This window comes from Callospermophilus lateralis, chromosome 15 (assembly GCF_048772815.1).
Source record: "Callospermophilus lateralis isolate mCalLat2 chromosome 15, mCalLat2.hap1, whole genome shotgun sequence".
In the NCBI taxonomy this organism is placed as follows: Eukaryota; Metazoa; Chordata; class Mammalia; order Rodentia; family Sciuridae; genus Callospermophilus; species Callospermophilus lateralis.
Genome location: NC_135319.1, coordinates 64,562,555 through 64,570,792, shown reverse-complemented (window position 1 = coordinate 64,570,792; position 8,238 = coordinate 64,562,555). Strand labels below are relative to the sequence as shown.

The 8,238-nt window shown below is 43.8% G+C and overlaps 1 pseudogene; it reads right to left on the bottom strand.

The window, feature by feature from the left end:
• Positions 1–1,015: 1,015 nt before the first annotated feature.
• On the bottom strand, positions 1,016–2,271 carry LOC143381072 (nucleoside diphosphate kinase A pseudogene; annotated as a pseudogene).
• Positions 2,272–8,238: the final 5,967 nt, after the last annotated feature.

Sequence of the window (8,238 nt, the reverse complement as noted above, 5' to 3'; positions counted from 1 at the left end):
TGTGGTGCTAGGGATTGAACCCAGGGCCTTGTGCATGCTAGGCAAGCACTCTACCAACTGAGCTATATCTAGAGCCCCTAAAAGACTTTTGGACACCACTCTCACCCGTGTTGGATTTCTTGGAGTTCTTTGGAACATCCCACAAACTTTGACCCATCAATACTTCAACACAATATCAAACTTTTCTTGTGCATCAGCCACCTATCTGCACAGTATAGGAATCTGGAATGAGGCAGGGTTGAAACATCCTGACAGAACTCACAGCAGATTTAGACACACAGACCTTCATATGAGGAAATAGGCATTGCATAAGAGCGGCCCAGATAACAAATGCCATATGGCTGTTTCCTTCAGAACTGAATCACTAGTCCTCTGTAAGATGAGGATTGGGCCAAGAGAGATCTCACTCAGGGCAGATATGCTGGAAGTTTGCAACCTGACTGGAACAGTACTCAGGAATATAATAGGAATGGGGACTGCAACTAAGGAGAAAAGATCTATGGAATCTGAGCAGCTAAGAGGAGAAGGGAACTGAGTAGGGAGGAGAAAACACTCTGGTGCACACCTTTATATGACTCTAGGACTTGGTGGTAGGGCAGGAGTTGAACTCAGGCTCAGATTGAACCTCAGTGACTCTCTTACCTCCTGTCTGAGCCTACTCATGTTTCTTTGTGGGGGAGCAAGGATGAAACATTTATTTATTTATTTTTTTAGTTGTAGATGGACACAATATCTTTTATTTTATTCATTTTTTTAATGTGGTGCTGAGGATAGAACCCAGTGCCTCACACATGCAAGGCAAGCGCTCAGCCACTGAGCTACAACCCCAGCCCAAGGATGAAACATTTTAATCTGATGGTAGCACAGGACACTGTACAGGGAGCCCTCAAAGCTCAAAGATTTGCCCTCCAGATTTTAAGAAAGTTCTGGAAATAACTAGATTTGCTAGTCTGTCCTCCTCCACCAGTGGCAGGTGGCAAAGTGAATGGGGAAAACATTGTGGTCTGCCCTCATGTCATTTATAGATCCAGTCCTAAGCACAGTTCTTCTAATTCACCAGTTCTTCAGGTTGAAAACAAGCCAGTCTTCTCTGTGACTCTCATGCAGAATCACTGCCATGAATAATGTTCCTGTCAACTTGGATGTAAAAGCTGTCTTGGATGGTTCCAGGCTTGGAGTCTGTAGGGACTATGTCCCTGAACATCACTTAGTCTTCTCAACATCTAGCCTTTCCCAGACCATGGCAAACACTGGCCCTGAGCATGTATTTCACCAGGCCAAAGAAGAATGGATGGTACTTCAGGTCAGTGTAGTGTTCCTTAAGAAGGCCTTCAGAAGCCTACATGGATTTCAGACTAAGAAGGTGGAATCCCTTCTCAAAATGCTTGATGACCTCTCCCACAAGATCCTGCTGGACCCTGATGGCCTTGATGGTAATGAAAATGTGCTCATCGTTGGCCTTGGTCCTGTCCAGCTGTTTGGGCTTCAATCCACATTCCTTTTCTCACACCCCCTAGTCCTTGCTACTGATCCAGCCATTTGCAAAGGCTATAGAGTGACTAGCCCCAGTCCTAGGCCTGAGGAAGTGTGTGTGTTGAGGAGGGAAAGGCACTTCCCAGGTGTTGCATCAAGTGATAGCCCATTCCTAGTACTCATGACTTTGGCTTAGATATCCCTAGCTGGACATAGCTGAGAGGGCTCCATCTTCTGACAGGGTCTGTTGCCTAAGTTCCCCTAATAACATTGCAAGTGTTAAGCCCAGAAGGATTAAAGCAATAGGGAAGTGGCAAGAAGCTGGGTATGTGTGTGTAGGTAGGGAGGGCTGGTTCTGAGGTTCATGTGGGAAGTTACAAGGGCAGAAACCTGGTGTCTCATAAATAGTAGTTGGAGGGAGATCAGGGTGACAAAGATTTGGTAGTTAAAACTAAAAAGTGGATAGAGGCTGGGAGATGCTGGCAGGTGGGCAGTGCTAGCTAATGTGCTTAGCATTAACCCTGCACCAGGCTCTGTTCTGAGCACTTTACCACTTTACCAGCTCATCAAGTCTCTATGTGAGGAAGAGAAGAATACCCAGAAGGAGCAGACAGAAAGTAAGAGTAGAACCAACGGAAGCTGTAGGCTGAACTGTGGGGGTGGGGAGGTATGTCTACAGGTGTGCATGTGTGTCTACACACAGATCCATCTATGTCATCACCATGTATATTCCCTGTGGTCAGGCTACAGGGGTCCAGGGCATGGTCCATCAGATCCTGCTCAGTGACTTACTTTCATTGTCTGTTTTTAAACACTGGAGTTAATTCAGCTTCCTTTTTTAAAAAAAATCAACCCATTAGGTAGTGTATTTTGAACATCAGCATTAGTTTCTCCTGTCTTCAACCCAGTTGAAGAGAAGTACTATTTGGTGTGTGCATCTGGAGAAAGGGCCTTTTTTTTTTTTTTTTTTTTTTTTTGGTATCCAGGATTGAATCCCAGGCACTTCACCACTGAGCCACATCCTCAGCCCGTGTTTATATTTTATTTAGAAACAGGGTGTTGCTGAGTTTCTTAGGGCCTCCCTAAGTTGCTGAGGCTGATTTTAAAATTGCCATCCCCCTGCCTCGGCCTCCCGAGCCATTGAGATTACAGGTGTATGCCACCATGCCCAGCTGAAGAAACTGTCTTATGACTCCAGTGGGGAAGATTTCACCAATATTGAGCTGTGGAATCTAATTTAGATAGGTAAGACACAAGCAGGCCAAAGGCAGGGCAAAGGTAACAAGATGATAACCAACTTGTGGTTTATTTTAACCCACCCAAATCAATAAGTCAAATAAACTGCCTGAACAGCCTACCAGTGGGGGGTTGTGAATTTTACCTCCTATGAGTCAGTTAACAATTGACAAGAGGAAGCAGTTAAACTCCGTGGTATCAGTTTTAGTTTTCATTCTATTACTGTGTAGCCACAGAGGATTCATTCACACAAAACTCACGGAAACATGCAGCTGTCACAGGCATGAAAGGTTGCACAAAGTTGCTTCAACAGCCAATCTGTCAGGTCTGGGCCTTGCTGGGGTAGGAGAGTTTGTGACATAGGGTACTATCCTATGGGACATCCATACCTTCAGCCCCTCCCCTGAGCCCTGCTCTTTAAACATTCTCAGAGTGAGGACCCCTCCTCCAGATGGTTCTTTGGAGCATCTTTAATTTCTCCCTGTCTTCCACTGCACTGGGTCAAGCACTGTGTCTCCTGTTAAGCAAATTCCTCCTTTGGCCCTGTTCCCCTTCTTTGTTTATCTATTTATTTTGCAGTGCTGGAGATAAAACCTAGGGCTTCTCTTAAAGTAGGCAAGTGCTCTACCACTGAGCTACCTCCCCACCTTCTGTTTTCCCTTTTGGGCATCTTCTTCAGACTTCTAGGCACCTCAGCTCATCGTCTCTGTCCTGAGCACCCCACTCCCTTAGCCTCCAGCACTCTGTTGCAATTGCCCCATTTGTTTGCTCCGCAAATATTTATCAAATGCCAATATCCAGGCGTAGTTACTAAATGCAGCTATGTTTCAGGCAGTGGCCAAAGCATTTGTACTAGCATTACCTCAATTAATCCTCATAACAACCCAAGGAGGCAGGGACTTTTATTATTCCCAGCCTTATTAGGAGGACCTTGATGTTAGAAAGGTGAGGAGATCTGCCCAAGGTCACAGGAAGGAGCTTTAAAGAAAGGAGGCAGGAAGTCTGGTTCCAAAACCCATATTTTTATGGCTACCTGGTACTGGACTGAGGCCTTTGGGTTTTCTTTTCTTCTTCTTCTTTTTTTTTTTTTTTTTTTTTTTTTAATATAGTAGTATTCCTGCTCCCCCTGCCCCACACACTGTGGGTTTTCTTTTCAAAATATCTCTCTTGTCTTTTCCTCCCCCTTCCCGCCCAGACCTTTATCGCCTGGTGCCTGGATGTTGTAACAGCCAGTCACAAATCTGCCTGACCATAAAGGTTCCCCCTCAGCCCCAGTCCATTCGCCACACCATGTGGCCTGCCAATCTCCCTAAAACATCCTCTTCATCTTGTCATTCCTCTACCATCAAAGAACATATAATCTCTTTGAGAAGAAGGCATGCACATATGAGCCCCTGAGATAACTCTATAATGGCGGTAAATAACAAGAACAGGGAGAACAAAAGGAACTCGAAGGTCACTTTCTGTGAATAAACTGCACAATTATAGACAGGAGTGGAGAAGGCAGAAAACCTGAACTGCGGCTGAGCATTGAGCATGGATATGGAATTAGAATGGGAAAGTTTTCTAATAGAAAATGGGGGTCTTACAAGCTGGTCCCAGGCTGTCCTCTCTGCACATCCTACCCCCCTTTTTTAAAAAGTATTTTTTTAGTTGTAGATGGACACAATACCTTTATTTTATTTATTTTTATGTGGTGTTGAGGACCAAAACCAGTGCCTCACACATGCTAGGCAAGCGCTCTACCACTGAGCTATGACCCCAGCCCACACCCTATCCTTTGAGATATTCCTTCTGCTCCTACTCCACAAGTTTCAATCCTAAACCAGGTATGGCTCTAAAGTGACCTCTACCCTGTTCCCATTGAATCTCTGAGTATTTTTCCCACTAGGCTTTCTTTAATGCTTATTTATGCAATTGGTGTGTGTGATCAAGACCTTAATTTGACCTTCAGAAGAAAGAGATTTGTGCTTTTTCAGAAGCAGGTTAGCATCGTGGTTGGTAGTATACACCTACTCAGGAGGCTAGGCAGGAGAATCCCAAGTTCAAGGCCAATCTTGGCAATTAGTGAGATACCATTTCAAAAATAAAAAGGGCTGGGGCTGGGGCTGGGGATGTGGCTCAAGCAGTAGCGCGCTCGCCTGGCATGCGTGTGGCCCAGGTTCGATCCTCAGCACCACATACAATGATGTTGTATCCGCCGAAAACTAAGAAATATATATTAAAAAGTTCTCTCTCTCTTAAAAAAAAGGGGGGGCTGGGGCTCACTTGCCTGGCATGTGTGAGGCACTGGGTTTAATTCTAAGCACCACATAAAAATAAAGGTCTAACACCAACTAAAAATAAATAAATAACAAGGGCTGAGGATGCAGCTCAATGGTAGAGCACCTTGTGTAGAATCCCCATTAGCGAAAATACAAAAAACAAACCAGGTTAGGGTTTAGGGTGTAGTTTAGTGGAAGAGTTTTTGCTTAGCATTTGGGAGACCCTGGGTTTAATCTCCAGCACTGAAAACATAAAAAGAAAAGAAAAAAACCCTGACAACGACATCAACAAGGACAACAACAAGAAAAACAGAGAGAGTCATTAAGAGGCAGGATTTGTGGGTAGTGGTGGTGCACACCTATAATTACAGTGACTCAAGAGTCTGAGGCAGGAGAATCAAGTTCAAGGCCTGTCTTAGAAACTGTTGGAGACCCTCAGCAATTTAAAGCAATCCTGTTTCAAAATAAAAAATAAAAAAAAGGGCTAGGCACACAGCTCAGTGGTAAAGTGCCCTGGAGTTCAATCCTCAGAAAAACAAAAGAGGGGGAGGTTCTTATTTTCTTCTTTATTTTTCAGTACTGGAGATTTTACTCAGAGCCTTGCATATGCTAGGCAAGTGCTCTGCCACTGAGCAATATTCCCAACAAGAGGTACAGTTTTTTAAAGACTTCAAGTAATGGCCTTAATTCAATACCTTCTAGGATTGATGTTTTATTATTTGCTCTTTGTTTCCAATACAATATATAATTAAATCTTCACCCAATTCTAAGGCTCTATGCTTTGTCCCATTTTGCAGATGAGTTTACTGATATTGAGTTTATAGACCTCTCCCTGAATCGCACAGCTAGCAATAGAGGGCTGCTTGTAGAACCCAGGCTCATCTCTTATATCTTTTGGGAAATGTTGTTATGGGCAGGTCATTTGCTCTCCCTCCAGTTATGGATGAAAACAATGCATGGGAGAGTTTTTCTCCTTTGCCTGCACCAGCTTGTACAGTGTTCAAATGGAGTGCACCTTCAAGTGGAAACCTCTCTGGGCTTCCATCTCTAAATGAGGCAGTAGCACCAGACTGCCAAACCCTGAGCTCTCCTGGGGCTGACGTTCTGTGATTACTGAGCATTGGTGAAAGAGGGGGGAGCTAATTGAGTGAGTTAGTAATTTGGTTGCCAAGGTAACTCTTTTCTGATTGGAAGGAAGGGATCACAGGGTTCAACGCAGACTTTGCTGGATAGGAAAGTGGTGTCTGATCTTCACTCCATGTTTCAGCTTCTGAGCTGGAAAAAGAAAGGGAAAGAGGAAAATAAAAAAGGATAAAAATTGAATTCAAATATAGTAGCATTTATTCCTAATTTAGAATGAAATCTTAGGATGGCAGACTTTGGAATCCTCTATAATTATAAGGTGTGGCTTTTTTTTCCCCTAAATTACTTGTTGTCAATTGACCCACATCAGCTTATTTTAAAAATGTTTTTCATTCGGTTTGTAGCTTTGGTCTTTCATCTCACCTTAGCCATTTTCTGTAGCTAGCTGTTTTCATAGGATGCTGAACATTTTGTAAGAAAATGGATATAGAACTCTTGGCATTTCTTAGCTCAGTCTAGGCACCTGGGGAAGAGTTTTCCAGGGTTCCAATGGAACTACCAATTTGGGCAACTCCAAGGGTGTCATTAATATTATACTGTATGTGCAGAATTGTGCAGTGAACAATGATGCTGAATCCTGTAAGATGGTGTCAAGTTATTGGAAAGAGGCCTCAACTGTGAGCCCATAGACCTGAATTCCAGACTCAATTTGATCTCTTGATTTCATAAATGACTTTGGTGAGTCACTCTGCCCCTCTGCCCTGCCCAATTCCCCAGACTAATTTTGCATCTATAAAATGGTCTAATATGACTGGGGGTATATCTCAGTGGTGGAGCATCTGCTTAGATTCCTTGAGACCCTGAATCTAATCCCCAGCTTGTGTGTGTGCGTGTGCGTGTGGCACATGTATAAACATGCATGCACATACGCACATACACAAGCCTAATAGCTTTGAAAGATTATTTGTAAAAGTCCTGATTTTTATTCCAAAAAGGATTTTGGGGTGAGTAGTAAAACTTGGCAGGAAGTTTTAGAGCTGAACAGTTACAGGATTCAGGATGTCAAGTGCCTTATACAAAGTAGGTATTGGTTTTCCTCCAGTTTTCCTTTTTCAAGGATAGGACTGTATTGTGTAAACTTTAGGTTAAGTTTGGCTTTAGCATTCCAGAAGCCAGCATAGTTAGTGCAGTGACATGGAATCATGTACAGTTGGGGAGGGAAAGCAAGCCCTGGATTGCTTCTAACCCTTGACCTCTGAGATCCTTCTACAGCTAAGAATCTGAGCTAACTCAGGACCTCATGCTAGGGGTCCTGACTACTTTCTCTGCATGCTCAGTGCCCAGAGGTAGAAGCCCACTGTATTGCTGGCAGCTCCTTTCTCAGTTTCTTTTAGAGCTTCCATAATCACTCTTCCCTTGTTGGGTAACATGAGACTGAGCACACCACAGCCCTTTCTGGGCATATAGTGGAAAATAGCTGTCTAGGTGTATTCTGGAGGTAGGTGTTCCTCAGAGACCATCAGCCTCACGTATTTGAGAATGGGACAAATGAAAATGAGTCAAAAAGGGAGCTAGAAGCCAACCATTATAGTACTTGCCTGTAATCCCAGCTTGGTAGGCTGAGGGAGGAGGATCACAAGTTCAAGACCAGCCTCAGCAACTTAGCAAGACCCTAAGTCACTTAGTGAGATCCTGTCTCAAAAAAAAAAAAAAAAAAAAAGGGCAGGTGTGTGTGTGTGTGTGTGTGTGTGTGTGTAATAGACAATAAGAACACAACTCATAGAGTACTCTCTCTCTAGAAAACAGTTTTGGCATCTTGGCTTATACTGTTTTATGAATAACTGAGGATCCAGTTAGTTGGCCACAGAGGCTGAGCAACTTGCCCAAGATTCCCTCTCTGCTTAATAAGTGGACTGTAACACCAGGTACCCTGTCACTCAACCTAGCTCCTTCCTTGTATTAAAGCAACAGAAGGAGAGCGGTAGAAAGGGTTGCTATGTCACTGAAGGGCCAGAATGGTAGTAAATGTGCCAAGAGCAAAGAGGGAGGAGCCCTTTAATAAGCTCTCAGCCACTTTTCCCACCACCAGTCTTGCATCTTGAGCAGCCTCCTGACCAACAGTCCACTTAAATGACCACAGTAGTAGGAAAAAGAAGTGATAAGCTCTCCAGCTGCAGTGACT